The following is a 15,249-nucleotide window of genomic DNA, read 5'->3' as shown; positions in this document are numbered from 1 at the left end:
CCGGCAGTTACAGCGAGGCAGAGCAGCGGCGGACATGCGGAGGGTCGCAGTGGAGGCCGGCCTCGCAGCAGCAGCCGGGAGCGGCGATTTTGATAGCTTGAAGAAGCTCCAACGCCGGCATGGGAAGCTTCAATGGCCGATTATGGCCCCTGGTTTGCAGTGATGGTTGGTCAGGCGCAAGCTGGAGGCGCGCGCACAGATGGCGGTTCGCGGTGGAGGCTGGCATCGACGTTGGTTGCGGTGCAGCCAGTCGTGGCCGGCGATGACGGCCTGGCCGTGAGCAGCGTCAACCACTGGTTGCTGGTGCGCGCCATGGAGGGAGCAGCCGCGCACGCGCCAAAGAAGAAGAAGACGATGAACAGGGAGGAGGGAGAAAATAAGGAGAAAAGAAAAAGAAAAATAGAAAAGAAAAAGAAATATGGAAAAATTCTGGAAAATAGGAGAAAATCCCGAAAAAAATTTCAGAAAATGGGGGAAAGGTCTGGAAATTAATTTGGGGCTCGAGGAGTGGGCCGGAGGTTCGATATGGGAATCCGAGGGCATTATGGCGGTCCAATAGGTGATGCCAATGTGGACGATTAGCCGATTTTCTCTTCCAGATTAACTGAGGTGAGTTATTTAATTCTTTTCAAAATATTTCTTTCATGCAAAATATTAAATTGTGTAGAGTAATTAGTAGTTGAATTAAACCCTGGGTCGGGGTTGTTTGAAAATTATTGACGGCTGGTGTATGCCGTGGTTAGTGTTGTTTGGAGACATTGTTGATGGATGGTTTAACGGTGTATGTGTGGCGAAGTTGAGGGCATTGGTTTAATGCCGGATGTTGATAGAGTTGGGTTTGTGTGCATTTGTATCTAGGTTTGACCAGGGAGGCGGTGATCCTAGAAGAGCTCGGAGTTCGGGCTGGAATTCGTGCCGAGGCAGAGATGAGGCTTCGAGCTAGGTAAGGGATGGCCCCATGTGGAGGTGGCCTTGCAAGTTGGTAAATATGTTTGATAATGTTTTTATGTTGCATTGGCATGTAGTGGTTATATCTTGTGTGACGCAAGACCTAGTGGACCTATGGCCATATGGAGGACTAGTGTGGTAGGGGCTGATAGGTTGATGCCTCAAACCTTAGTGGGTTATGAAGATGTGTGAGCCTAGCCTCATTTGCATGCATTGGCATACATAAACATGATTATATTCATATTTACATGCATTGCACCCTTACTGAGTCTTTATGACTCATGAGGTTTTACCTCATGTGTAGATGATGCAAGTCCGGATGCAAGCAGGGATGGCGCCGGGAGGCCGTTGTGGCAACTAGCTGAGTTGCCCGAGTTATGTATTTTTAATATTGCTTGTATGTAGCCAGGGGGCGCGGTGTATGTATACCCTTGTGAGTAAATGTCTGTGTTATTGAGCTTAAATGTATTTAATTGTGTAATCATCATAGTGTGATAGATGATTGTGAGATTGCTTGTTAAATGTGGCATAGTTGGTAAAGCCAAGTTTCGGACCGAGTCAAGATCAGCAAGGTATGTTCTCATAAATCCCCAATACTCAGCGAAGTGTTTGTATGCTAGCTTTGTGCCTGGGTCACCTCTGGCTTGCTATGGGGTGAGCTGAAGAGAGGTGAAGCTCACTCAGGTTTCGGGTCTTGGTCCGCTGGATTTTTCTTATTTGAGTTGGGACCGATTCCTGAGTGGAGTGAAGGGAAGGACGAAGCCTAGTTCCCACCTAGGGCGTTTCCTGTTGAAACATAGTCCAACCCTTCAGTTGTGGTTGTCGGGTGAGTAATCTGGTCGATTATTTATCGGTGGCGCCCGTAAGTGGGAGCGGGTCATTACATCTCTCCCAGTGGAATGAAAATATTTCATGCAATTTAGAAACATTTAAAAGTGTTTTTCAGTGATTCGCATATAAAAATCATATACAAGTTATGCATGGAACAATATATATATACTGTATAAAATAAGATAAACATAACATATCCTGTCTACTCACTTGGGAAATGATGACTCAAGTCTGAGTTTAGGGAGAAGATCGAGCAAAGTCCTGGGAATCCAAGTGTACAATAAATAAAATGGGGTGGTCACATTTGGGTAATAAAAGTAGTGACGTAATAAAAATTATCGAAAATCCTAACCATTGCCTAACACCCTGAATCAGTTATTTTATACCTTGGCTCGCACAATATTTGAATTTGACACCATGGAATTCGTCGAGCTTAGCCATCGACTACATTATCATGTCCCGCCTTGCATGCTACGAGTAAGTGTATAGTGAAACTACACACCCACTTATAGGCTACAATAAAAATAATATATATATATTTCTATATTCACCCATAAACTAGTTTTCTTTTATATAGATAATATTTTTAAAGTTTCTTTTTTTCAAAATACATATATATTTATATTTATAACTCAATTGGAAATTTTTTTAAAAAAAATAATTAATTAATTAGTGATTTAATAAATGGCTTAAAAGAAATGATTTGCAATGTACTAGCCTCAGAATAAAATGAATCCATCAGAAATCAGGATTCGGGGTAAACCCAAGTCATCATCATAGGCTAGCCTAGAACGCACTCGGGGTCAGTCTTGCTCGACCTCGAGTCATCTAATAGGGTTTCGTTCTTAGAACTCCCATCAATAAAGTGACTTGCCAGTCACATCACCAATTCCAAGAGACCTAAGGAGAACCCAAATTAGACTAACGTTGATATCCTAAATATGACTAACCTAACCAAGTCATCCTAGGTCCACGGACAAGCGACAAGAAGGGAAAACAAGTCGAGTGGGCCAGCCCAAGGGCTACCATAATTGGGTCAAACCATGCCAAACACATTGGGTCATTATATAACCCAATCGGGCCCTGCCATCCTAGGCCAAACCTTACTCGACCTGCCCAACCCCAAAAGCCCTCTTTTTAATTTTCTTTACTTTTTTTTCCTTTCTTTTTTTTTCTTTTCCTTTATTGTCCTCTTCTAAACATTATGTCGTCGCCGCCTATGAAACATGGCCGACTAGCATACTGAATCGAAGCCCTCGCCACGAATATCAACATATCTCAAAATGAGAACCATCAGACGGCTATATTTTTACAAATTTAAAAATAAATTTTTGGTTAACGCAAGGATGAATTCTGGCCATCGCTGACTACCGACCATTTTTTTGACGATCGGAGGTACCATGAGGTGTGCAGCACCAAGGGGACCAACATACCAAAAAATGAGAAAGATCGGACGACTAGATTTTCGTAGATCTAAGATTTAGTTTTCGACTAAAAAGAACAAAACTCATTGTCAATGCCGTCGATTTTCAGTGATCTGAGACCGCCAACTGACACCCTCAAGTAATTCGACCTACATATCCCAAAACCAACGAAATCCAACGGTCAGATCTTCGTCAATCTGACCTTAAACAACTGGGCAAAACCCACATCTCACCCCAATACACACACCCTTGAAACAACAAGAAAAACCATCAAGATAAAATCAAAACGCTTACCTTCTTGTAGATCAGAGGCTCTTAAACGGTGAAAATGAAGTTGGATCGAAAATCAAACGGCCGGATTGTGCAAAATCAACAGAAATCCGAGAGTGAGCGAGAGAGAAGATGCGCGCACGCGCGCGCGAGAGAGAGAGAGAAAGAGAGAGAGAGAGAGAGATTTCTGGGGGGGGCTTGCCCGCAAGCCTCCCCATTTTCTTTTTATATTTTCTACTTTGATTTAATTTTTATATATATATTACTTATTTTATTTATTTATCTATATATTTTATTTATTTATTATTTTTTAATTGAATTTTTTTTACTATTATTATTATTATTATTTTTAGATCTTTACATAACCCGTCTGCGGTGTAGATGATTAGATGCCAAAGACTTGGGGTGTCCTGTAGGTTATGTCTGGGTTAGACCTAAATTTCCGTTAGGGTTGAAGTATCGTGGTATTGCCTTTAGTTTGGCAGGGCAGTTAGAAGGTTTGTGAATTGATCGGGTGATATCTTATGGTGTGATAACAAGATGCGTGGCGATGCTCCTTACTAAAGGGTGCTAACACAGTTGTAGTTAAATTTGATCGAAATTGATCTGGTAAAATTGGGATGATGGACCCAATGTAACCTTGCGGTAATACGGGAAGATGGGTTGATTGGTGGAGTCGGTAAATGACACTAGAATGTTAAGTAAGTGCCATGGAGGGTCAGACTTACGAGATGAAAGCCAACCATGAGATGAGAATACTAAAGCGTGCGAAGGTTTCAAGTAAGGGAATCTCTAATCCTGTGATGTGAGTTATGGCAGGCTGAACACTTGGCTAAGGCATGGTTCGGAATCCGTGAAGGCTCGCAATTGATCAGTCTAGTGTTAGTCCTGAATGTGTCAACGTGAAAATGAGGAAGTATCCTCATGTAGCACTGGATGGATTTCCAGTTTATGACAAAGGATCAGTTGCCAGGTGGTAGCACCAGATGGCAATGATGGGAGCGTGAGGCTCGAGGACTGTGATGTAAAGCCTTATTGATTGCCGTGTATCCCTTTAATATAAAGGTTCAGCGGGTCTTGGTGGCTAGACCAGACGGATTTTGAGAAAGAGATCCAAGGTTATAGGAGATGGTTGGATGGGGCAGAATTGTGCCGCTTCAAGGAGTGTTGCTCTGTAACGAAGGTTATAGATGGTAGTGTTGAAATGTGGCTGGGGTAGAACTTGAGATGTTCTCCCAAGAAAAGTTGAACATAGGGCAACAACACTAGATGAACTTCCTAAGGCACTACAACTCTAATAGGATGGATCACCTGGGGAAAGCCAACGTGATGGCAAGTGCTTGAGTAGGAATGTGAGTCCTACGACATCGAGTGGAAGTGTGAGTTCCATAGAAGTGGTATGGGTGATTTCCAGTGGGTGGAGCTTAAATTGAAGTGATAGTCGATGATTGCAAGTGTAGTGCTTGGATGAAGGTTGTGTTGGTTGTGAGCCAGGCGATCCGGTTAGCGCTAATCGAGTTGGTTAAATGAAAGTTGAGGGAGAATTTAAGATGTCGCCAATGGGGGTCAAGAGCTCGAAGTAAGAGTTTATGAGACGAGATTGGTTCCCAGGAATGGTGTTTAGGTGATGAGATCACCTGGTAGTTGTGATTGATATAGCTAGGGGGATGCCCTGGTGTAGAGGCAATTGATGGGAAATTTACCTCGTGACTAAAAGTCAGTAGTTGTGAAAGGAAATCAGCTAATGGGGCTATTGTGGCATTAGAGCCAATGTGGTCGCTCACTGAGTGATGGGAGAAGCCGGAGTTTTTCAGGGGATTAGTAAGCCATTCGAGAAATGGCAAGGTGGTAGAGAAAAACTAATCCAAGATTAAGGTTGTATGGGTTAAGTTGACCTGTGAGAGTTGAGATGCAACGATCGTGGAAGGAAATTCGTTGTTGTTATGGTATTATCCTTGTCGAGGAGGATAAGGGGAACCATTATGCATGATTTAAGTCAGGTGTCTATTGCAAATTGAGAATGAACCTAATTTAAGATGGTCAAAAAGTTTCGTGCCTCTAGAGTAAGAGACTCTGTTGAGAAATGATGGAATTTGAAAAGTCCCAATGAAACTGAAGATGGGTGAGTGAATTTGGCTAGAAGATCGCTACAAGGGTTGGGATGTAACCAAGTTAGCTGGTTATGGTATGAGACCAAAGGCACGAGTCATCCTACAGGTGTGATGCAATAAGTGATTGTGCAGATGGTAAATAACCGATCACTTGTGCCATGCACCGTGGGTGATGATAAGAGCTGGTTAATGGTTCCACGCCCTTAGGCGCAATGGTAGGATCCCTGACTCGTGTTAGGGTTTAACAGCCAAGGTAAGGCCTAGCATGGGACATGATTGTGAAAGTTGAAATTGGGTGAAGAATTGAAAGGGGTTGCTCTGTGAAGAGTTCCCTAGTATGGGTATGAGACCCCTACTAGCGAGTAGTATTGGTTAGTAAGAAAGGCTTAAGTTTCTCTGTGTGCTTATGCGAAGAACTCCTGATTGAGAGAAGGTTGTGGCCTGAGCATGGTTAAGCTCGAGGTGAGATGTAATGGTACGTGCATCGCCAAACTCGAGGTGGATTAGGGTAGTGCACGTATGGTTGAAATGTGAAATTGCATGGCATGGTGTTGGGTATGTCGAATATGTGTAATCCTAACGATATAGGAAGGTCGGCTAGTCATGGTAGCAGACCATGTATTGAATGGTCGAATTTGGCTGGATAGGCCAAATGGTTACTTCCCATGTAGTGTTGGTATGATTAGTCGATCGGTAATGAGAAGTTGCCATGAGGATCGACTCAAGCTATGCATGTAGGTGATTAATGGTTGTATGCCATGGTGAAATGTGTGTCAGAGTGTCTTGTGGGTACTAGAAGTGACATTATTGTGGATGATCAGTGCTAAGACGTTGCTGGTTAGACTAGCATAAAATCATGGCCATGTGTGATTAACAGTGGGAAATGTGTGATCGGCATAAAATCGTGGTAGACTAATCAGTGATGCAATGTTAGCGAGTGTTGGTTCCAGTTGATAGGAAAATGGGAAGTGGACTGCAAAGCGATGCTTGGGGGCAGAGGAAATCTTTCAAGAGGTGGGCATAGTTGCAGTAAGCATGACCCGCAACCAGTGGTGCGGTTTGGCGGGAGGCCAAAGCGGTATTTGGTTTATGAATGTCCTCGAAAGTCGGAGGACCAAAAGCCTAAGCAAAGCCTTGAGGTGGGAATAGCTCGAGAATGTGATTGTCTTAGGCAGAAGAGTACGGTAAGGTGAATTTCGAGGATGAAATTCTTTTACGGGGGGTGGAATGTAACACCCGGTGTTACTGGTGTTAATAGAATGAGAAAGGAAATGAAAAACTTCCAAAATGCCCTTGAAAAGGTGATCGATCCTTGAGGATGAGGTTGTCCTATGAGAGGGGCATTTTCGTAATTTAGATAGTGAAGTCCAATAAAGGGTAATTTGGTAAATTCAAAATAATTCCTACATCAAATTAAGTATGGAAGTGAATTAATTTCATATTTTTCTATTTATGTGGAGATAAATGGGATTAATAATTCACAAAGGGCATTTCAGTAATTTGAAGTGAAATTCTATAAAGGAATTAAATATGGAAAATAGGAAAAATAGTGAATATTCAATTATGCGAGAAATAATTGATTTTCCCTAAATTGGTGAATAAATGTGGTGAAAAATTTGATGGATTGGATGTAATGCTTGGAAGGCAAGATTAGTGTCAAGGAGTGACACTTGGCAAGCTCTTGTCCAAGTAAAATGAGAGAGTTAATTAATGCAAAAAGAAGTGAAAGTGGTTATTCTTGCATTAATGAGGATTCGTAATTGTGTGGATTAAAAGAAATTCCTAAATGAAATGGAAAATAGTCTCTCATTAATGTTTTGAAAATTGGAGAATTGTTTTAATGAAAAATAAATAAATTATGTCTCTCATGTGATGGATATGAAAGTAGTCCCATTTAAATAAATGAGAAAGAAATGAAAAATTCAAGAAATCTAATGGATGAGATTTATTCTTGAAAAGAGAATTGATTCAAGGGCCACCATTAAGTCTTCAAAGTTGGCATGGATTGCTGAATGGGTGGAGATATTTATAAAAAAGAGATGAGATGGATGGTGGAGATTTATTCTCCAAAATAAATCCATGGTGGAAATTTAATATTGGTTAGGCACATGGATTGTGCTTTCTTTGAGTGGTTGAGATTAAGCCTTGAAAAAGCCAAAGGGATCTAAGGATTGGGATTTAAAGAGATTAAATGGCATGGATTGTGTTTGTTTGTGTGGATGAGATTTACTCTCCTAAAGTAAATCCAAAGGCCAAGATTTAATCTTGAGTCTCTTAAATATAAAAGGAAATGGAAGAGAGAAATTGGAAGAAGTCTTCCAATGTTAAGGTTTTCAAATGGAGAGAAGGAAATGGGAGAAGAAAAGGAAAGGAAGAAGATGAAGGTAAGAATTCTTCCTTAGTTTAGTAATCCTTTTGTTTCTCTTGAATGTAGCTTAGTCTCTTTAAAATTTTGTTTCATGTTCTCTTAAGGAGAAGAGATGGTAATGAAGCAAGGAGGTTCTTGAAGCTTCAAAGAATGGAAAAGGTAAGGGATAGCCCCATGGGATGGTGGCTCGTAAGGTTGTAAGTATGGTTCATGAGCAAATATGTGTGCATTGGCATGTTGCTTGTGTTCAAGGACCTATGGCCATGAGGTTGTGTGGGGTAGGGTAGGTTAAAGCCTTAAACCAAGGTGGTTGTGAGGATGTGGAAGCCCTAACTTTGTTGCATAGCATGCATTGGTATCACATTTTATATTCATGTTCATACTTATTGTCATTTCACCCTTACTAAGCTTAATAGCTCATGAGATTTTTACCCTCACATATAGGTTGTCAAGGTAAGGGAAAGTCAATGCAAAAATGGGATAACATGTGGATGCATGGGAATGAAGGTTCAAGACCATTGTATGGCTTATGGAAAGCCTATTCTTGTTGTATTTGATTCATGTGTTGTATTTTGTTTGGATGTTTGTTATGTAAGCATCAAGAGAGTTTTGTAAGCCTCATTTGTGAAATAAAAGGGAATTTTGGAAGTATGTTTGAGGTTTATTTTGGTGTTATTTGCTTTTTGGGATATAAAAAGTGGGTATTTGTATTATGAAAATTTTGGGTTAGAAAGCCCAAGAAAAAAAAGAAAAAGAAAACGAGTGGTGGAAGGCAGCAGTAGGGCAACAGTTGCCACAAGCACTGGCGCGTGGCAGTCGTGCGTGGCCCGCGGCCAATGCACCCTATGCGGGCCTCGAGCGCCCCAGCAGGCTCTGCCGACCAATTGTTTTTAAAAAAATCTCATAAAATTGGAGATTTTGGGGCATTTCTTGGTTGATTTTGGGACCCGGAGGAATTTTCAAAAAGAAAGGGATTTTGGGTATTTTTGGAGAAAATGCCAATTTTTTTTGAAATTTAAATTATATGAGTTTTTCATCGAAATTGGTAAAAACCAATGGGTTGATTGGAATTTTGAATTATATGAAGCCCAGTGGAATTCTTGGAAAGAGAAAGAATTAAAAATGATGATTGGGCAAACTTAATGGAAATTAATTAACCAAGTGTGTTTTGGTTAAAGCCCAAATCTACTATTGGATCCTGGGATTGAGGGAAGGGAAGGACGAAACCTAGTTCCTACCTAGGGCGTTTCGTGTTGAAACATAGTCCGCCATTCACAAATGGCCGAGCATGTGAACAGTTCTGATGATTGTTCACAAGTGACACCCGTAAGTGAGAGCGGGGCGTCACATAGTGTTCTGATGATGATAGTTATTATAAAATAGGAAGTCCAATCAATAGCTTGAAACGTGCAAGCATTAACCTAAATTATATTTTTGGCGCCTCTACTTAAGGTGCAAAGCGTGTTTATACGACTATCCTCCCAAGTTTTAACAAACTCACTTCTATACTTGCACCAGTAAAAGAGGTCACACAAATAGTATCAAAGGTACTAAGCAAATGCATAAACTTGAGACAGAAAATCTATAGTAGAAGGAAGAAAAGAACATTGTCAAAACAACAATTAAGTATCATGGTCACCAATATACAAATATAAACATAATAGAATGGCTACTATTATCAAAGAAAATGGCTAAGGAAAAATTTCAAAAAGGACAAAAGAGAAATAGAAAGAAAGACAAAACAAGATTGTTTTGGCTTATGTATGAAACACAAAATGGATAGATTTATATAGGCTATAAATTTGTAATAGAAATGTCGTTTTAATTTTGGTTTTAATACCAGTTCTATAACATAAAATATTTATTATACAACAGATATATTTTTGAAGTAAAGAAACGTCCAAATCATGATAATGATGGCAATGGATTTGTAACAAACTTCAATTACAAGTTAATTAAAAAATCCAATTACAAACTTGTAAAAATTGGCTTTTGAAATATTGTTTAAACCCTTGGAAGTGTAAGAGCCCCTTGTCTTGTGAGTAGCTTGACAACGAGGAAGTGTAAGAGCCCGTTGTCCTGCGAGTAACCTGACAACGAAGAAAAATAAGACCATTGTCCCATAAGTAGCTCAACAATGAGGAAGTATAAGATCTGTTGTCCTGCAAGTAACTCGACAATGGGGAAAAATAAGACCGTTGTCTTGTGAGTAGCTCGACAACGAGGAAGTATAAGATCTGTTATCTCATGAGTAGCCCAACAACGAGGAAGTATAAGATCCGTTGTCTTGTAAGTAGCCTGACAACGAGGAAACATAAGACCTATTGTTCTGTAAGTAGGTCGGCAACGAGAAAGTATAAGACCATTATCCTGCAAATAACCTAACAATGAGGAAGTATAAGACTGTTATCCTACAAGTAGCCCGATAACAAAGAAGTATAAGAGCCTGTTGTCCTGCAAGTAGCCTGATAATGAGGAAGTGTAAGAGCTTATTACCTCACAAGTAGCCCGACAATGAGAAAACGTAATATCCATTACCCCATGAGTAGCTTGGAAACTAGAAAGTGTAAAACTCGTTGTCTTGCAAGTAACCCGACAATGAGGGAGTGTAATATTTGTCATCCTACTAGTAGCCTAACAACGATGGAGTGGAATATATGTTGTCCCACGAGTAGCCTGACAACAAGGAAGTGTAATATCCGTTGCCCTGCAAGTAACCCAATAATGAGAAAGCGTAATATCCATTGTCCCATAAGTAAATGGAACATCAATCATCCCTTAAGCAACATACTTTTCTTAGCTCAATGATGAGTTAAAAATGGTCCTGTCAAACAACATACCTTGTGTGTCCCAATAATGAGCTATTAGCTGTCTCGCGAACAACACAACCTATGCAGCCCAACAGTCACAAAGTAAAAGGTTGTTCTGTTAGTAAATTGATTAGCTCAGCCTGATGGAAAAAGGTCAGAAAACTACTAAAAGACCAACATGGGAAACAAAATTACCCATGGTTTTCCTTGCGATATGATAATTTAGACTCCAAAGTTAGGATAAGACTCTCGGTGGACAAATTGGCATAGATTGTCATCTCAATTTTCTATTGTCATAAATTCTCAACCATTTAGTAAGAAGTTAACTTACATCCACAAGTCTTTGTTCAGAATTATCTATAGTTCGAGAAAAATTCCCAATGTGTTAGTGCTTATCTAGAAGTAGTATAGATGCATATATGAGGCTAGCACCAATCCTAGGCCCAATGACTAATTATGTGTCTAACACTCTTTGGTAGATTTGAAAATCTTTCTCGCGAAGCATTGAGGCATCAGCAAGCATCACCAGAGTTAGAGAGGGGGTTGATTAGGGACCTCTCTTTCCCTAGCCTTCTCTAGTCCATGCAGTGAGGACCACGAGATATCGTCACTCTTCATTAATTCGTTGAAGGTCCTTGGAAAAGTGAGAGGAGGAGCCCCACCCCATCAGGAGCTGGGAACACATGAAGGGGTCATTTTTGTGTTCTTGGGGGGGGGGGGGGGAAGGGAGATCGAACATTGGGATCTCTACTCTATTACTAGCGTAGAAGCTTTAGCACTGTGTGCACCCTCTAAGGCGTTCGTTGAAGGTGGACAGGACAAAAAAGCCAACACTTGGTGGACTGATGCAAGGGATATCGGGTTTTAAAACTTTTTCAAAATCTAACAGAAAATGTAGCAGAAATGATTGCAAAAACCTTTGCAAGACTCAGTATTAAATCATCCATGTGCATCCAAAATGAAAACCAACCATATGGGCTTTAGCAATACATCTCCACGAATGATTCGCGTAGCTAGTTGTCCAATGCGCCGGTTGCTCTTTGTTGTCTCCTTTTTACTTGCAAAGCTCTGGTGACTAGCCTTCATTTTCAACCATGGAGGACCTAGTCGGTCCATGCTTGAGCTGCTTGAGAACCCTTCATTAGAGTTGTGCTAGGACCATATTGATAGAAGTGAACTAGAGTTGTTTGGGTTCCTCTTGGGTTCATGTTTCTATCTCACAACGAAATCAACAAAGGGAGATGAAGAAAAGGGTGCTAAGCCACTGCTTAGAGAAAGAACAAGCTATTGGCTCAACCAAGAGGAGAAGAAAAAGAAGTAAAGTAAGGAAGAAAAAGATGCAATAGTTGCAATTGGGACTCACCCATTTTTCTTTCTAATCCCTTCTCCCAATTCTGCTTAATTGGTTTTCTTTGCTTTTTTCTTAACCCTTATGCATCCTCTCACATTCTCTCTTCAATTAATAATGCATCAGAGCATTAATTGCTTTAATGTGACAAAGTAGCCGATGGCTAAAACATGCAAACTTGTCTACCGTATGAAACAAACGGTTGATCGAATCACGAGGATCGATTGATCAAGACATACACCAGTCGACTGGTTCTGCCAACTATCAGCACTTCTTTTACATATTGCACTTTGACCCACTATTAACAATTAATAGACCTTCCATTAACTCTTAACGGTGTGCCCCACTAACTCTTAGCTATCTCCTATACTAGTTGATCTATTGAGTTAATTCTTAACTGCACCCGCTATTATTAACTCTTAATGAAGTGGAACACATTAACATCAAAGGTTCACTAATATGATACATTACTCTACGTGTGTGTGACTTTTTAGGTTCATAGCCATCTAGCAATTAGGACATGTCCTTGATGCTGGTTGAACACTTCGACCTATTAAGAGGATCTCTCCACCTTCCCAAAGCATCTTGAAAGATCCTGAGTATCCTTTAGCCAAGACTTTAGACGATCCTAATGGCAGTGAAGTCTAGACTTCAGATGAACCTATTAAGGCTCTTCAATTACCGTCCACTATAGTTCTTCCATTGAAAAACATCCTGATTGAGTGAGAGTCGTGGACTAATTAAACTCATAGGACTCGATAACTATGCTAGTTCTAGTATGGTGTGATCGAGGTAGTATTTTAGAACTCTTCTAACATCGGAAACTCCTTTCCTATCATGCTTACCTTGGCCAACAAATCTTCAATCACAACCAACTTAGACCCCATAGGATGTTCACCCTCATCTGATGGAGGATAATTGATCCCATTAACAAACACCTTCCTCCATATACCACTACACTGAGACCACACAAAGAGCATTCCCACCTCTTACATCGGATGGTTCCACAAAATGGTAAATCCTCGATACCAGTGCACAAGACAACTCTGTCACTTTCAATTAAATGACCAAATACACAATGGAGAACAAATAAAAGATCATTAGTCCTCACAATCATGTGATCTATTATAGGTGTCACATTCATTTGATGTTCAACGTACACCTACCCAGGTCTGCTGTATGCATCTCATGAAAAATGGCATGTGACTCACCACCCATACTCATTAGCATCTCATGTTATTGTTGCCTAATTACAATAATTAAATTTATTTATCTCAGGGAACAACTTAGGCAGGTTCTAGGTAGAGTAGCAAGGTCTGGGGCACCATAGGAGGATCAATTGGTGCCGGGCTAGATTTGTTGTCTGGGAAAGCCAAGAGGATGTTGGGAGTTTTTAGGTGGCTTATAGGACTCTCCGACGTGGCTAAAATACAACAAATAAGGTTAAGCTATTCAAGGGTGTGCCACAAAAGGTGGACGACTTTGAGAATAAGTGGCTTGTGGTTTGGTCGCCCCAAGGTTGTTAGAGGTCGTCATGATTCTGATGCATGGTGGAAATAAGAAGGGTAGTGTGCAAGTGGCTAGAAGTAAATTTGTTGGTGCAAGAGCACTTGGAAGAGGTTAATAAACTAGTCCAAGGGTGTCCAATGGCCCTGTCTAACATACTTAACGAATGCTTAATAAGGGCGGGATGGATGCTTGTTGAGAATGACAATGACGCCCATTCCCTGAGATCGACTAAGTCTGAGGAGGCTGCTTTCTCGTCATCCTCTTCATTAAAGGACTGAGGAGAAAGGGACGATGAAGAGGTAGATGTGGTGGGAGACAAGGATGTAACAAGAGAGGATGAGGTTAAAGGGTGTGAAGGGGAGACAGACCCTAGCGGTGCTTACTCTGCTTCTTTTCTTTTGGCTTGCTTCTTTTCTTTCTTTTTTTTTTTCTACTTTAGGGAATAAAATAATGGCTGACTATTTTTTGTTATGCAGAGATGCGACAGTTTTGATGGTTGGCACTAGGTGAGATGGTTGAGTCCTTACAATAGAGGAAGGAGACTCGAGAGGAGGCGTTGACACAGATTACTCATGCTCCCTATTCTGAGGAGATTGAAAAAGGGGAAATCCCCCTAGTGCAACACAACAAAAGGGCCAGGGTGGAGGGAGAAGGCATGAGCACGATAGGGGGAGTCATAGAGCCTTTGCTCGATGATTTCTTTAGCTTTCCTCCATTGAATCTTTCGCCATCTCCTTAAGCTTCTGGTAAGTATTTTGAGGAAAGTGTTTTACCAGACCTACCATCACCACTGAACCTAAGGACGCAGGTTACTTTAGAGGTTGTTAGGGTTGCGGAGGTGGTAGAGGAGGAGGATAAGGCACAGCGGGAGAAGACTCAACTAGAAAGGTATCACATACAGTGTCAAGTTGTGTGTAACTTACCATTCTCGCAACAAATAGAATGCCCACACCGCCAAGAACTGGACTTAGAGTTTAGGGCACATTTGCTCTTACTGATAAGGGTCAATATTTCCTATATCCTAATGAATTATATCCCTATTTTGGCTTTATATTTATGCTTAAAATAAATAATTATCCGTATTACATATTATTACAGGATGAAGCAAGGAAGTTGGCTTCTACAATTAATTAGGGGCATAATCGAAGACATTGGATTACCCATTTTTTATTGCTCAAATTCAAAGGCCAATTATGGAGTCTAGAGGATGTTTCAAGTGCACTTGGCCCAACTATCAAATGGAATCCAACCAAAGGCCCAAGACCAACCAAAGGCCCAAGACCAATCAAAGGCCCAATAAAGCCCAATTTGTAAAAGATTTTTCTTTGTTTTGTATTTTTTTTATAAGTGATTTACCACCTAAAGTCTTTTGTATTCTTATGAGAAGTCCACCACCTAAAGTTTTTTGTATTCTTATGAGAAGTCCACCACACAAAGTCTTTTGTATTTTTGTCTTTTACCTAATTTTCTTCCACTAGTTAGGTGAATGTTTTGTTGAATAATTGTGTGGCTTGTATTGCATCTTGTGAGCTATAAATAGCTCACTTTGGTGCATTTGTGAGGAGGTTGTTATTACTTGAATCAAAGTTTAGTTTTGTTCTTAGAGTTTCTCTTAGAGAATTGCTCTTAT

Source organism: Diospyros lotus, chromosome 15 (genome assembly GCF_014633365.1).
Source record: "Diospyros lotus cultivar Yz01 chromosome 15, ASM1463336v1, whole genome shotgun sequence".
Taxonomy (NCBI): domain Eukaryota; kingdom Viridiplantae; phylum Streptophyta; class Magnoliopsida; order Ericales; family Ebenaceae; genus Diospyros; species Diospyros lotus.
Note: the sequence above shows the minus strand (reverse complement) of the source record.